Genomic DNA, 16941 nt, shown 5'->3' with positions numbered 1-16941 from the left:
CGTTGTATACGAGACTAATGTAGCTGCTGAACATAAGTCACTGTAACGTGTTCGTATATAATATGGTCTGATGTTTGTGTTTGTTGACAGAAGTGATTCCCTCACATTACCTCCTCCTCTTGAACAGCACCAAGGGCATCGCGGGGCGTAATCCCCGTGTCCGGCGGATCGATCGCCATCAACCATGTCACTCGCCCTCGCGCCACGAGGGACAGCGAGCCACCACGTCTAGTGACAGTCGCACAATAATAACTCACAATGAGCGCTGAGCCAGGTGGTGCTCCATGTGTGTCGCGCGAATTCACAGACTCTCGTAACTTCATTCACCAGGCCACAGAAACATGATTCATCAGAGTCTCTCGCTTTATGGTTCAAATAGCTCTGAGCACTATGGGACTCAACTGTTGTGGTCATAAGTCCCCTAGAACTTAGAACTACTTAAACCTAACTAACCTAAGGACAGCACACAACACCCAGCCATCACGAGGCAGAGAAAATCTCTGACCCCGCCGGTCTCGCTTTATGATGTACAATGTAAACGTCACTCTTCAAAAGACGAGTTCTGTAATGTTCAAATAACTGACGTCTTACAGAACCACTGATATTTCGAAAGGTAAACTCATTGTCCTTTTTAAGACAAAGTTTGAAAATGATAGGGTGCACTTCTGTGGAAATGTCAGCGGTTGTCAACGACGTCACACGTGTTCATTCCTGTAAGCTATATAAATATTTGTACACCGGTAGAAAATTAGGTCTCACAAATTTTGTAATATTATTGAGCACTGTTTGCAACCCCCGTAGCTTTTTAGCTTGTAATGATTCTCCCTCAGATGGGAGCATAAACTCGTAACTCGTATATGAGGTGTCGGAATGAGGCGTTTCCACCATCATGCCCCTAAGCACTCTTTCGAAACTTTAACTATCTTCAGAGTTCGCCTTAGTAAATGCGTACATCAATAACAATTTTGTGTCACCACGATCCGTGGTGTGCTGGCCGCTGTGGCCGAGCGGTTCTAGGTGCTTCAGTCTGGAACCACGCGGCTGCCACGGTCGCAGGTTCGAGTCCTGCCTCGGGCATGAATGTGTGTGATGTCCTTAGGTTAGTTAGGTTTAAGTAGTTCTAAGTCTAGGGGACTGATGACCTCAGATGTTAAGTCCAATAGTGCTTAGAGTAATTTGATTTTTTTTTACCACGTGCAGGTGTGTTGCTACTGTGACTATTCCTGAGCCAATGGAAAGGTCACTCCTGACTTTGATTGTAAACGCATACACAGTTCCTATGAGCGCTGCCTACGGAGAGAACACCGCACTCCCATGGACTACCGTATTTCAGTTGTAAAGCGCCAGGAGGGCGCATTACAGTCATCTGGGGTAACACTGTTCTCGATATTACCTATATGGCCTTATCTAATTTGTCTATCTGTTGTTACTTACTGTGAATTCTGTATAACCATACTCTTTGATGTAACATATGCACTCCTGGAAATTGAAATAAGAACACCGTGAATTCATTGTCCCAGGAAGGGGAAACTTTATTGACACATTCCTGGGGTCAGATACATCACATGATCACACTGACAGAACCACAGGCACATAGACACAGACAACAGAGCATGCACAATGTCGGCACTAGTACAGTGTATATCCACCTTTCGCAGCAATGCAGGCTGCTATTCTCCCATGGAGACGATCGTAGAGATGCTGGATGTAGTCCTGTGGAACGGCTTGCCATGCCATGTCCACCTGGCGCCTCAGTTGGACCAGCGTTCGTGCTGGACGTGCAGACCGCGTGAGACGACGCTTCATCCAGTCCCAAACATGCTCAATGGGGGACAGATCCGGAGGTCTTGCTGGCCAGGGTAGTTGACTTACACCTTCTAGAGCACTTTGGGTGGCACGGGATACATGCGGACGTGCATTGTCCTGTTGGAACAGCAAGTTCCCTTGCCGGTCTAGGAATGGTAGAACGATGGGTTCGATGACGGTTTGGATGTACCGTGCACTATTCAGTGTCCCCTCGACGATCACCAGTGGTGTACGGCCAGTGTAGGAGATCGCTCCCCACACCATGATGCCGGGTGTTGGCCCTGTGTGCCTCGGTCGTATGCAGTCCTGATTGTGGCGCTCACCTGCACGGCGCCAAACACGCATACGACCATCATTGGCACCAAGGCAGAAGCGACTCTCATCGCTGAAGACGACACGCCTCCATTCGTCCCTCCATTCACGCCTGTCGCGACACCACTGGAGGCGGGCTGCACGATGTTGGGGCGTGAGCGGAAGACGGCCTAACGGTGTGCGGGACCGTAGCCCAGCTTCATGGAGACGGTTGCGAATGGTCCTCGCCGATACCCCAGGAGCAACAGTGTCCCTAATTTGCTGGGAAGTGGCGGTGCGGTCCCCTACGGCACTGCGTAGGATCCTACGGTCTTGGCGTGCATCCGTGCGTCGCTGCGGTCCGGTCCCAGGTCGACGGGCACGTGCACCTTCCGCCGACCACTGGCGATAACATCGATGTACTGTGGAGACCTCACGCCCCACGTGTTGAGCAATTCGGCGGTACGTCCACCCGGCCTCCCGCATGCCCACTATACGCCCTCGCTCAAAGTCCGTCAACTGCACATACGGTTCACGTCCACGCTGTCGCGGCATGCTACCAGTGTTAAAGACTGCGATGGAGCTCCGTATGCCACGGCAAACTGGCTGACACTGACGGCGGCGGTGCACAAATGCTGCGCAGCTAGCGCCATTCGACGGCCAACACCGCGGTTCCTGGTGTGTCCGCTGTGCCGTGCGTGTGATCATTGCTTGTACAGCCCTCTCGCAGTGTCCGGAGCAAGTATGGTGGGTCTGACACACCGGTGTCAATGTGTTCTTTTTTCCATTTCCAGGAGTGTATGTAAGTGCTTTATTCGTTATTTATGATAATTTATGTACTTTTAGTTAATCTAAGAATGTAATTTCTAAAGTAATGTGCTGTAAATTAATGTAAGAGTTAAAACTTGAATTGTAATGCTGGTTTATGCGTAGAGAAAGCAGGTTTGTTGTCATGAATAACTGGGAGAGAAGTTCGTCGCAACGAAACTAGCTAGACGGTAATAGGAAAGGTAGATATGCACGTCTCCTGTGTAGCATGAGTCTTTCATTGGTTATCATGTATCTTGTGAATTGAAAGATGGAAGAAGAACTGCAATAAGTATAATAATTTCGTGTGAGTAGGGCCTCCCGTCGGGTGGACCTTTCGGCGGGTGCAAGTCTTTCTATTTGACGCCACTTCGGCGACTTGCACGTCGATGCGGATGAAATGATGGTGGTTAGGACAACACAACACCTAGTCCCTTAGCGGAGAAAATCTCCGACCCAGCCAGGAATCGAACCCGGGCCCTGAGGATTGACAGTCTGTCGCGGTGATCACTCAGCTACCGGGGGCGGACGCAAGATTAGTAATTCGGCTTTTTGTTCATCACATCCTTTGGTTATCTCTGTACGAAACAAATCCGACACTAAGAAGAGAATGTTCAGAGCTTGTTACACAGGAAGAGCCAGGGATCCTTTTACCGCCTTTTTTGAGTAGCACAGGAGATCGGCGCTATCACCACCTTCATAGCCAATTATCACATGAGTACTCTATAACTGCATGGATCACATACGTGGTTTCGTATTCAATAATACGTTTGTGTTCTGTACACATTGTGTTGAGCCTCCGTATTTTATCCTTAGTCATTTGACTAAAGAGGGTTCTATCCCAAGAGCTAGGATGAATCCGAGTATCTTAATTTACTGAACTGAAAAGCAATCATTTACCTTAACAAAAGTTAATAAAATTTATGCAGTTGCACAATTATTTAGTGGGCATCAGTCTTGAAACACCCTACGTAGTCTTCATTAATGGACAGTTAAAGTTTCGTCAAAGTACAAGTGCTGAGAGAAGATTTAAAGTGTTGAGTCCAAAGATTCTTCTTATTGATATAACAGCGATTACAATTTCATGTGCTATATAGCTAACACCGTCTCCCATATTGTGTTGCGACCAAAGTATTCAGCCTCGATCTGAGTCTACCGATACATTAGTTTCTGGATTCCCATGCTGTTAATTGAGGCAGATTTATATGTCATATTACTATAACGGCAAACAAGAATAAGCAACTGGTTACAAATATTCAGACTATTACCGGTACGACATGTTCCACTTGAGCCAGATAATATATTGCTGTTGTTGTGGTCTTCAGTCCAAAGACTGGTTTGCTGAAACTCTCCATGCTACTCTATCCTGTGCAAGATTCTTCATCTCCGAGTAGCTACTGCAATCTACATCCCTCTGAATCTGCTTACAGTATTCATCCCTTGGTCTCCCTCTACGATTTCTACCACCCACGCATCCCTCCAGTACTAATTTTTAGATACCTTGATACTTCAGAATGTGTCCTACCAACCGATCCCTTCTTTTAGTCAGATTGTACCACAAATTTCTTTTCTTCCCAGTTGTGTTCAGTACCTCCTCATTAGTTGCGTGATCGACCATCTAATCTCCAGCATTCTTCTGTAGCACCACGTTTCTAAAGCTTCTATTCTCTTGTTGTCTAAACCGTTTATCGTCCATGTTTCGCTTCCATACGTGGCTGCACTCCACACTAATACTTTCATGAAGGACATTGTGACATTTAAATCTATACTCGATGTTAACAAATTTCTCTTCTTCAGAAGCGCTTTTCTTGGAATAGAAAGTCTACATTTTACATCCTCTACCATCATCCGTTATTTTGCTTCCCAAATAGCTAAACTCATTTACTAGTTTAAGTGTCTCATTTCATAATATAATTCCCTCAGCATCACCTGATTTAATTCGACTACATTCGATTGTCCTCGTTTTGCTTTTGTTGATACTCATCGTATATCCTCCAATCGAGACACTGTCCATTCCGTTCAACTGCTCTTCCAAATCCTTTGCTGTCTCTGACAGAATTACAATATCATTGGCAAACCTCAAAAATTTTATTTATTCTCCCTGGACGTTATTACCTACTCCAAATTTTTCTTTTGTCTCATTTACTGCTTGCTCAATATACAGATTGAATAACATCGGAGATATTCAAAACCCCATCTCATTCCCTTCTCAATCACTGCTTCCCTCTAGTGCCCCTCGACTTTTATAACTGCCATTTGATTTCTGTACAAATTGTAAATAGCCTTTCGCTCCTTTTTTTTACGCCTGACACCTTTAGAATTTCAAAGAGAGTATTCCAGTCAAAATTGTCAAAAGCTTTCTCTAAGTCTAGTGGGTATAAACGTATATTTGCCTTTCCTCAACGCATCTTGTATGACAAGTAGTAGCGTCTGTACGGCCTCGCATATTTCAACATCTCTACGGAATCCAGACTGATCTTCCAAGAGGTCAGCTTACCAGTTTTTCCAGTCTTCTGTAAAGGATTCGTGTCAGCATTTTAGAGCCATCTTGCTCACCAAATGGAAGAGTTCTCTCTTGGCTGGCACTCCCAAGGCTATCAGCAGTTCTAATTGAATGTTGTGTACTCTTGGGGCCTGGTTTCGAGTTAGGTCTTTCAGTGCACTGTCAAATTCTTCACGCAGTGTCTTATCTCTCCTTTCATCTTCTTCCACGTCCTCCTGCATTTCCATAATATTGGCCTCAAATACATCTCCCTTGCACAGACCCTCTATATACTCCTTCCACCGGACTCGCATTCGGGAGGACGACGGTTCAATCCCGTGTCCGGCCATCCTGCTTTAGGTTTTCCGTGATTTCCCTAAATCGCTCCAGGCAAATGCCGAGATGGTTCCTTTGAAAGGGCACGGCCGACTTCCTTCCCCATCCTTCTCTAATCCGATGAGACCGATGACCTCGCTGTTTGGTCTCTTCCCCCAAACAACCCAACCCAACTGCTTCCACCTGTCTTCTTTCCCTTCTTTGCTTAAGACTGCTTTTCCATCTGAGCTCTTGATATTCGCGCATGTGGTTCTCTTTTCTCCAAAGGTCCCTCTAATTTTTCTGTAGGCAGTATCTATCTTACTCCTCGTTATATATGCTTCTACATATTTACATTTCTCCTCTAGCCATTCCTGCATAGCCACTGTGCACTTCCCATCAATTTCAGTTTTTAGACATTTGTATTCCTTTCTCCCACTTCTTTTATTGCATTTATATACATATATATATATATTGCCTTTCATCGATGAAATTTAGTATATCTTCTGTTACCCAGCCAACAACCTTGCCGCAGTGATAACACCGGTTTCCGTCAGATCACCGAAGTTAAGCGCTGTCGGCCTGGGCTAGCACTTGGATGGGTGATCATCCGGTCTGCCGAGCGCTGTTGGCAAGTGAGGTGCACTCAGGCCTTGTGAGGCCAACTATGGAGCTGCTTGGTTGAGAAGTAGCGTCACCGGTCTCGTAAACTGACAGAGCGGTGTGTTGTCCACATGCCATTCCATATCCGCATCCAGTGATGCCTATGGGATGAGGATGACACGGCGGCCGGTCGGTACCGTCCTGCCTTCATGGCCTGTTTGGGAAGAGTTTAGTTTCGTTTAGTTGTGTTATCCAAGAACTTCTACTAGCCTTTGTCTTTTTACCACCTCCATCCTCTGATGTCTTCAGTATTCAATCTCTGAAAGCTATCCATTCTTCTTCTGCTGTATTCCGTTAAACTGTTCTTGTCAACTGTTCCCTAATGTTCCATGTAAAGTCCTCTATAACCTCTAGTTCTTTCAGTTGATCCAGGTCCCATCTCGTTAAATTCCTGCCTTTTTTCAGTTTCTACAATATTAATCTGCATTTCATTACCAATAAATTATGGTCAGAATCCATATCTGCCCCTGAAAATGACTTACAAAAGTGAAATGTGGTTCCTAAATCTGTGTCTAACTATTATATAATGTATCTGAAACCTTACGGTGTCCCTAGGTCTCTTCTACGTATACGACCTTCTCTCATCATTCTTAAATCACGTGTTAGCTATAATTAAATTATGCTCTGTGGAAAATTCTACCAGGAGGCTTCCTCTTTCATTCTTTTTCCCCAGTTCATATTCACCAACTACTTATCCTTCTCTTCCTTTTCCTACCATCGAATTCCAGTCTCCTATGACCATTAAATTTTCGTCTCCCTTAACTATATGAATAATTTATTTTATCTCAACACAGATTTCCTCAATATTCTTCTCATCTGTGGAGCCAGTCGACATATAAACTTGTGCTAGTCTGGTGGGTGTGTCTATCTTGGCTACGATAATGCGTTCACAATGCTGTTCGTAGTAGCTTATCCACTTTCCTATTTTTTACCCGTTGTTAAACCAACTACTGGATTACCCCTATTTTATTCTGTATTTATAACTCTGTATTCTCCTGACCAGATGTCTTATTCCTCCTGCCACGAATTTTCACTAAACCCCACTATATCTAATTTTCACCTATCCATTTCTCGTTTTAAGTTTCTTAACTTACCTGCCCGATTAAGGGATCTGACACTGCACGCTCCGATCCGTAGAGAGCCAGTTTTGTTTGTCCTGATAACGACGTTCTCCTCAGTAGTCCCCGCCTGGAGATCCCAATGGGGGATTATTTTACCTCCGAAACATTTTACCCAAGAGCATGCCATCATCATATAATCATACAGTAGACCCGCATTTCCTCGGGGAAAATGACGGCTGTAGCTTCCACTTGCTTTCAACCGTTCACAGTACCACCACAGCAAGGCCGTTTTAGTTGATGTTACAAGGCCATGTCAGTCAATAATCCAGACTGTTCCCCCTATAACTACTGAAAAGACTGCTGTACCTCGTCAGAAACCACATGTTTGGCAGGCCTCTCAACAGATACCCCTCCGTTGTGGTTGCACCTACGGTACGGCTATCTGTATCGCTGAGGCACTCAAGCCTCCCCATTAACGGCAAGGTCCATGGTACATGGGGGGCTAAATAATAAAAAGTAGTAATCGTTCCTTAAGGATGCAAATAATGATCAGTACAAAAGACACTATTACTTAATATGTATATCTGTAGTAGTAATGTGCTATAATTAAACTGCCAAAAGAACCTCTTGTCCAAGTCATAAGGCTACACAATTACCTAATAATTTACCTATAATAATCTTTGTCTTCCTGTTGTAATGTACAGACGGTAAGTTATATTCTGAGCCTGCTGTTACCCAAACGCATTAACACTCCTCGTGTGCAATTCAATTTAAATCAATTTTACGTTACTTGCTAAATTGTGCTACTGTCTTGTACCTTATCAACAAAACGGTAGGTCAGTATCAAGTAAAGTCAATCCCAATAGTTAACTTCCTTTCTGAGCCATGGAAATGAAATTGCCGTGTGGCTAGGGCCTCCCGTCGGGTAGACCTTTCGCTTGGTGCAAGTCTTTCGAGTTACACCACTTCGGCGACTTGCGTGTCGATGGGGATGAAATGATGATAATAAGGACAACACAACACCCAGTCCCTGAGCGGAGAAAATCTCCGATCCAGTTGGGAATCGAACCCGGGCCGTTAGGTATGACATTCCGTGGTGCTGACCACTCAGCTACAATGGTCGAACGTTCTGAGTCGTGCTAGTACTGGGTATAACTTTATCTGCTTAGGCTGGCAACCGTTTCCTTTTACGTAATTACAGTTCTCTTGATTGCTAAGAGAACCTTGGTTCAATTTATGTTTGTTCTGCTATTGTTTCCTGTCAATAGCAATCTTCACAGAGTCTGAAAACAGTCCGACACCAAGTAAGGTAACCAGAATACTACTAATTTAGTAGTAACCGGTAGTGTAATACTGGTACAGAAGAGTGGACATCCATCACGCCATGAGGGACAATCGCGACCAATGATTGCCTCCGCATCGTCACAATACACGCATAAATCTTGTCAACAGGAGAAACAGGTCGACCTACACACCGGTGTCAAACTGCCGTGGCGTGGAAATGGATTGGGTGCCAATTGAAAAGTAATGGTGAGTACTTAACATCGCACAAATCGTTCACGTTCGACAGGTGCAGAGGACGATCGATATCTAAGAGTAATGAGTTAAAGGAAACGTGGACTGAATGCTTCAGAAGTGAATTTGGTGTTCTAAGAGGCTACAGAAAGTCATGTATTGCATCAAACTGTTACACAATTTCATGATGTACATCTTGTGAAGCACTTTTTTGCTATTTTATTTCTTTTTCGGCTTTCTAGGTCGAGCATGGCATCTCACGTAGAGAACACTCTTCGCTAGTATATAATCCTGATCATGTGCCCAATACGAACGTGTGTCTCTTATACTTTGGAAATGTTAGATTCTGTACTATGAAATGAAAAATGTCATTTTGAAATAATAACACTGCAAGCCTAAATTACATTTCTTTATTATTTCTTTAGCATGTGGTACACTCCCTCACAACACCTGAACTTATCCACTGTTGTCTCAGCATCTCAGCTCGTTTTAGATTCATGCTGAAGTAATCGTTGTCACATTGCATTTCCACATTAATTAAACAGATTAAACAGTTAATCACTGCTCACGGAAGTGTTTATGTATGTTTTTAAAATGCATTACATGTCGATAACGAATTTACTAACAAGAACGTTTTATCCACAACTTACATCAATATTTCCGCCAGCCTTATCCCGAAACAAACCGAATTACTCAAACATACTTTTACTCTATGAACCGTCGTAGCTCCTTCAACAATTAATTATTCTCTTCACCAAATTTTTACACCATTTCTGCGTGATGCGACTCTGCGAGACCGCCCCGTACTTAACCCAAACAACGGCCCTCTGCACATTAACTCGGCGCGTGACTAGTAGCGCACGAGTATTGTTGACAATAGAAATATGAAGAAAATGCCTCTCCCCATAGAAGAGGAGGGTTCAGTTTCACAAATTCCAGAACCAATTGGTAAATAATAAGTACAATAAGTCTGTGTAAAAACATAAAAATAGCAATTCTCCGTAGATTCCCCTGTCCTGACGACCCTAGCGAGCACCATGTCGTACAAAACGCCACGAACTCCGTTCCAGATAGGCACGAAATAACGTAGAATGGACACCTCAGGATTGGACTCTGATTTTGTTCACCGACGAAACTCGGAATTGTTTGCATCCCAATACTCGGCAAACAACATGTTTGGAGACAACCCCGGGATATCAAATGCCCCCAGCAGTGTGTCCCACGTGTGCCACAACGTGGTGGTGGAATGATGGTCTGGCATGGCAATACATGAGATCAACGTAAATCCCCCTGGGTGTTTAGGGCAGTCTCAGTGCTCTACTTTACATGAACAAAATTCTGAAGTCAGTAGTGGGACTGTGCTGCCTACGTTTTGTCGATAATTTCATCTTGATGAATGACAACTCGAGTGCTCTACGCGCTACACCAGAATCAAGTGGTCTGTCTGTTCCGCAGACATGAAACAAATCAAACCCGTGTGGTATAGATACGGACGAGCTATTTTTGGATAACGATAAAGACCAATTACTCTGTATGGCTTACGCACCATCGCCGCAGAAGAGTGCGTGAATATGTGCCATGGCTAGCTTGATCTCATCGATCGTATGCCACAACGGATTCAAGCTTACGTCCGAGCAATATGGACACGTTGCAAATGAATATACAAGCATGCCGAAGAGACAAATTTACTTTTGTGTGTCAAGAATTTTGATATAATGATGTCATCAAATACTTCTGCTCGTGTGCGTATCCTGTAAAAACGTTGCCTGCGAAATAATGTGAGATATGTAAAGAAGAATGTGATACTTTTTAAGACAGAAGCACACAAGTCCTTATCGACACCGTCGTTTGTAGTATAATGGAGAAACTGAAAATTCGTGAATGCCATGGTTCTAGAAACAAATGAAATTCGTTTATATTTGAAACCAATTTTCTAGAATTTTCCGAGTAGATTACCGTATAGTTTTTCCGGTTTGCTGTGATAATTTGTTAGTTGTCATCGTTTGCAGATTTTGTGTGCAGCGAAAGAAAGATCTGACTAGATAAAATTTCCGGTCTATGATTTTTTTCGGTTTCAAGTGGTCGCTAACGTCTGAAGAGGATTAACACCAGGTTAGAAAACGTGAGTCGAAAAAGTCCTACGTAAAGTAACAATTTCTGTTTGTTAGAGATACTTCAAAAAGATAGTGGTTTTTCTTGCTGATGAATTTCGTGAAGGACGCCCAAGAATTCTTGTCACTGATGAAAATACAGCTGCTGTTGAGTAATGCTCGAAGAAGATCGACAGACATCGTGTGGATATATACAGGCGACACTGGGCAATGGTACGAGTCGAATCAAAAACTTTTTACGCCAATAGCTAGAGGAAAGAAAACTTTGCTGACGAAGAATTCCACATAAACTGTCTTCCGATCAAAAATCGCTATCTATTGATTGGTGCGAAAAACTCTGGAAAAAAATCGTTACTGATGATGAATTCTGGAATCACTGTTATTATCCTGAAACGAAAAGGCAGTCGGGTCAATCGGTCTTTCGAACAGAACCTAAGCATACAAAAATCCTATCAATTGGCAGTGCTGATAAGAATAAGGTTTCTAGTTTCTTATATTTTTTAAATGGACCGTATTCTTACTGTCGCATTTGAGGAAAGACTTACAATTACTGTGGACTGGTACTAAAATGTTTGCCGGCCGTAGTGGCCGTGCGGTTCTAGGAGCTACAGTCTGGTACCGAGCGACCGCTACGGTCGCAGGTTCGGATCCTGCCTCGGGCATGGATGTGTGTGATGTCCTTAGGTTAGTTACGTTTAATTAGTTCTAAGTTCTAGGCGACTGATGACCTCAAGTGTTAAGTCCCATAGTGCTCAGAGCCATTTTTTTGCATGATCATGTAAAGAAAAACTAATAACTGAGCATCTAGATGCGCTAAAACTAGCGCTATGAACCCTCCACCTTACAGCCCTGACCTAGCATCTTGTCGAAACACTATTTCATCGTCACATGAAGGACTTGAACATTACAAAAATCTGTTTTCTACAGCGTGTCTGGGCACCATTATTTTAAAGACTGATCTCGTGGAATGCAAAAATGTACTGACGTTAAATGGAATTCATGTGACAAACAGTATAATAATTTCATTATTTTAAAACTAATCCTTGTCTGATATTGTGAATCTTTCCAGTGTCGCACTTGTACTGCTGAAAGTCGGCTGTGCTTCGTTCCGTGCGGTGGGAATTGCGCCTGGAATGTCAGCGACGACCGCGGAATTGCCAAACTCTCGCACACAGTCGACGGGAATGTTTGCGGCCGCGGCGGTAAACTTAATTAGACGTCAGTCAGCGAAGATGCGCGCACGTCGACGTGGGGCGCATTCTGGCGCACGCCCCGCAGGGCTCCGATTTCGTACAACACTCGGATTGCAGACGTCGGGCTGATTCTCGGTGACATTGAGCGGCAGGTGGCCGGCAGCAAGGTAGCAGGTAACGAGTAGCATGCGCTACAGAGCAACAGCTCTGATAACACACAGTCACGTTTGTGCGGTACTTGCAGGCAGCTGCAGCCCAGAACGACGGGCGTGGCTGCACTAGGTCCTTAATCTACACGTACACTTGCTTCTGAGAGCACAAAGAATGACGAGAGTCCAGGTATCTAGAACATACACGAAGTACCATTCGGACATATTCGAACGGGAGAGTCTTGAATAATATCTTGATAATAATCCAGAATTCCAAACCAGAACAGCTGTTTTCATGAGTTACATAAAAGTAGATATCTTAAGTGTTGTGAAACATCACTTAAGAAAGGCAAGTCTTCCGGTCCAGTTGGTATAACAATCAAGTTCCTCTCAGAGTATGCAAACGCAATAGCGCCTTTCTTAGCAATCAAATACAGCCACTCACTTGACGAAAGGTCTGTTCCTAAAGACCGGAAAGTAGCACAGGTCACACCAATATTCAGGAAAGGAAATAGGAGTAACCCAATTAATTACAGACCCATATCACTTACCTCAACTTGAAGTAAGATTTTGGAGCATATACTGTACTCGAACATTATGAATCACCTTGAGGAAATGACTTATTGATACATAACCAACACTGATTCAGAAAATATCGTTCTTGTTGTGCAACACAGCTATCTGTTTATTCCCGTGAAGTAATGAATGCTGTTGACAAGGGATCTCAGATTGATTCCATATTCCTAGATTTCCAGAAGGCTTTTAATATCGTTCCTCACAAGCGACTATTAATCAAATTGCGTGCATATGGAGTATGGTCTCAATTGTGTCACTGGATTCGTGATTTCCTCTTAAAAAAAAAAAATGGCTCTGAGCACTATAGGACTTAACTTCTGAGGTCATTAGTCCCCAAGAACTTAGAACTACTTAAACCTAACTTAACCTAACAACATCACACACATCCATGCCCGAGGCAGGATTCGAACCTGCGACCGTAGCGGTCGTGCGGTTCCAGACTGGAGCGCCTAGAACCGCTCGGCCACTCCGACCGGGGCTTTCCTCTTAGAAAGGTCACAGTTCGTAGTGATAGACGGTAAATCATCGAGTAGAACAGAAGTGATATCTGGCGTTCCGCAAGGTAGTGTCATAGGCCCTCAGCTGTTCCTGATTTATATAAATTATCTAGGTGATAATCTGAGCAACCCCCTTAGATTGTTTGCTGCTGTAATTTACCGTCTAGTAAAATCATCAGACCATCAGTTCCAATTACAAAATGATCTAGAGAGAATTTCTGTAAGGTGCGAAAAGTGGAATTTTGCAGTAAACAAAGAAAAGTGCGAGGTCATCCACATGGGTACTAAAAGACATCCGATAAATTTTGGGTATACGATAAATCGCACAGATCTAAGGGCTGTAAATTCGACTAAATACCTGGGGATTACAATTACGAGCAACTTAAATTGGAAAGACCACATAGATAATATTGTGGGGAAAGCGAAACAAAGACTGCGGTTTGTTGGCAGAAAACTTAGAAGATGCGACAAACCCACTAAAGAAACAGTCTACGTTACACTTGTCCGTCCTTTGCTGGAATATTGCTATTGTGGTGTGGGATCCTTACCAGGTAGGACTGACGGAGGACATAGAAAAAGTGCAAAGAAGGGTAGCTCGTCTCGTTTTATCGCTCAATGGGTGTGAGAGTCTCACTGATACGATACGCGAGTTGGGGTGGCAATTACTGATACAACGGCGGTTTTCTTTGCCGGGAGATCTATTTACGAAATTTCAATCACCAAATTTCTCTTCGGAATGCGTAAATATTTTATTGACACCCACCTACGTAGGGATAAATGATCATAATAATAAAATAAGTGAAATCAGAGCTCCAACGAAAAGATTTAAGTGTTCCTTTTTCCCACGCGCCATTCGAGAGTGGAATGGTAGAGAAGAAGTATGAAAATGTTTCGATGGACCCTCTGCCAGGCACTTAAGTGTGAGTTGCACAGTAACCATGTAGATGAAGCTCGTGTCTCGTCGCACATAGTCACACTGGTGACCGCGGTCTGAATCCATGAACTATTGGCGATGTGCGGTGCACGAAACAACTTGCATGACGTACTGTTTGGTGGATTTAATTAGGAACGTTTATTGGAGGATCGAGATAATTGTCTGCACAGCTGCATTACCAAATCACTTTAAACAATCTTTGACTCTCGAGACAGGGTTAAATTTCTCACGCCTCTACAGCAATAATTAAAACCCTGCAGCAGTGTCAATAATTAAAAGCCCTGTAGAAGTCTAACTACTCCACAAAGATTTCGAGATTCGACCACTGGATTCGTGTGTTTTCACTACTAACACCTCACACACTGAGCTCAACAGGCTTCTAACAGCTCCCATCAATGATCTCCACACAACAAAACAGCAATACGGTGACCCACTTCGAAATCAGAATGCGTAAAAGCACATGAACCATCACTTTCAAATCTGCAAGGCAACAAATCAAGTTTATTGACACCACTTTATCCCAGCAAATTACGTCATTTTTATCCAACACGACATACACCTGATGGCTACCCGCTCACTAATTCACATCACTCACTAAGAAAGTAGGAAAGCAGACGAGCAGAATTCTACGCCCGTACACAGGAACCTGCTGTTGCGTCACGCCTCCGCAGGACCGATGAATTGTCCTGCGCGTCCGTCAACAAAACGGCCACACAAAGGAGGAAGCAGTGGTCAATCTGAAGTTCAGACACCATTATGCAAGAAAGTATATTCAGAGTGCAAGAACACTCACTCAGGATTCTGACAACTAGTAGACGCCATACAGTACCTCTGAAAGGCAAAGTTAAGAAATGTCACAGTTCTTGCAGGGCTATGGAGCCGACCTAATAAAAAAAGCAGAAACTTGACGCCATCGCCACCCTATAGTGGTGCGGTACTACTGCAGCCTACTACCAGTTCCAGGGTGGGAGTGCTGCCACCAGAAACATACCAACAAGCCAGCTCAAATATATATATTCCGCTAAAATAGACTGTCCCTCTCAGATGTTCCTAGATATTCGCCGACATTATTTGTACATGGTCCTATCCGTATGTGTACATGACGCTATACCCCACTGTCTACATCTGCCGCTGAATTCGAGACGAACACCAATCTCTCACGAGATGAAGCAGCCAGTTACATTCCGCGAACTTCGATTCCAGTAGCTGAAGGTGTCCGCCTGAATTTGGAGTTCTTTTGCGGAAAAGCTGGCGTCTTTGCTCACGGGGTTATCTAGCTGGTGACTTCCCTCTGCTGACCACCTCCTTCCTGGTGAGTCACATATTCGAGTCTGGGCTAGGGGCTCCCTGGCTACACTGTCAGTGTTCACCAGTCACTGTGGGGCCTCATTGTAGCTGATAAGCATCAGCACAGGCATACGATTTCGACTTCGAACATGCTGGATACTATGGTTTAAACACTATCCTTCTAGTGTCCTATTCAGTAACCACGAGGCAGCCATTTGACTGACGCAGTGGCTTTTACACGTAGCCAATGGCACGCGTCCATCGATAGCCTGCAGCAGCCTCACCGAGCCCGACGCCCTTCGCTGCTGGCATGTGCTGCCTACCTTGCAGGCAGCCACTGACATCGGCGTGCCACATGTCTGCGGCCACTGCGACACTGGGGGCAACAGCTTTCCCACCAGCTGCTATACCCTCATGTAACTCACTTGAATAATTTTTATATTCAGGGATGTCATACTAACGGTCTGCCATATGATTCCAGTCACCGCCATCTCCTCAACCCAGGTCCAGGTGATGGAACTTCGCTTCATACTCATCTACAAATGGCCAATACCTCCCACACCCCCCCCCCCCACCCCCCAACCCGTTGTGCTCACTTCCTGACTCCAACTTCCTGGTGTCAGATTGTTCGCTGTGACGTCGGCAACCACTACCAATGGAGAAAGAATTGCTGTGTAGCCCTTCGATACAAGAATCGGAATCTCATTCATTATGCAGGATCACTGACTCCAGAAACTCAAAATGGTAAGTGACATGTCGCGAAATTAAGCCCGTAAGGTCGACAACACATCAGGCACTTCCGCGTCGAGAGTTTCCCGCATGTCAGGCAACTGCTTCTGGCAAAAAATCAGATTTCCTGATATTCCAGTAGGTGACTTTACCGGCGCTGCCAGAGTACGTGGATAGTGGGAACCTACTTGTTTCCGTGATCCACGTGAAAGATTATAAATCTCAAGAAATCATGCCACGTGACGGTATTTAGGCCAGCGCACGACCGTCCAGCGGCAGTTATCTCCCGAGACAGGACTCCAGTTCACACATCCAACTCCACGCAGCCGCCGCCGCCACTGTTGACCAGCAGCGACGTCGCCGACTGACTTGTCTTCGTGATCGTGGCTTTTCTAAAATTTTGCTTTATTATTCTTATAGTACACTAATTGTAAACTGCTCCAGGGGAACTTCAACTTCATGCGTGGATGGAAGAATTTAAATTGTCTGTAGGATTTTAACACCGCTCGAAGGCGAGAGATCCTA

General features: G+C 44.4%; 1 pseudogene; it reads left to right on the top strand.

Annotated features, from left to right (window-relative positions):
• Positions 1–6217: 6217 nt before the first annotated feature.
• On the top strand, positions 6218–6335 carry LOC124597039 (annotated as a pseudogene).
• The last annotated feature ends 10606 nt before the right edge of the window (positions 6336–16941 follow it).

This window comes from Schistocerca americana, chromosome 2 (assembly GCF_021461395.2).
Source record: "Schistocerca americana isolate TAMUIC-IGC-003095 chromosome 2, iqSchAmer2.1, whole genome shotgun sequence".
Taxonomy (NCBI): Eukaryota; Metazoa; Arthropoda; class Insecta; order Orthoptera; family Acrididae; genus Schistocerca; species Schistocerca americana.
This window is presented reverse-complemented; position numbering and strand designations above follow the sequence as displayed.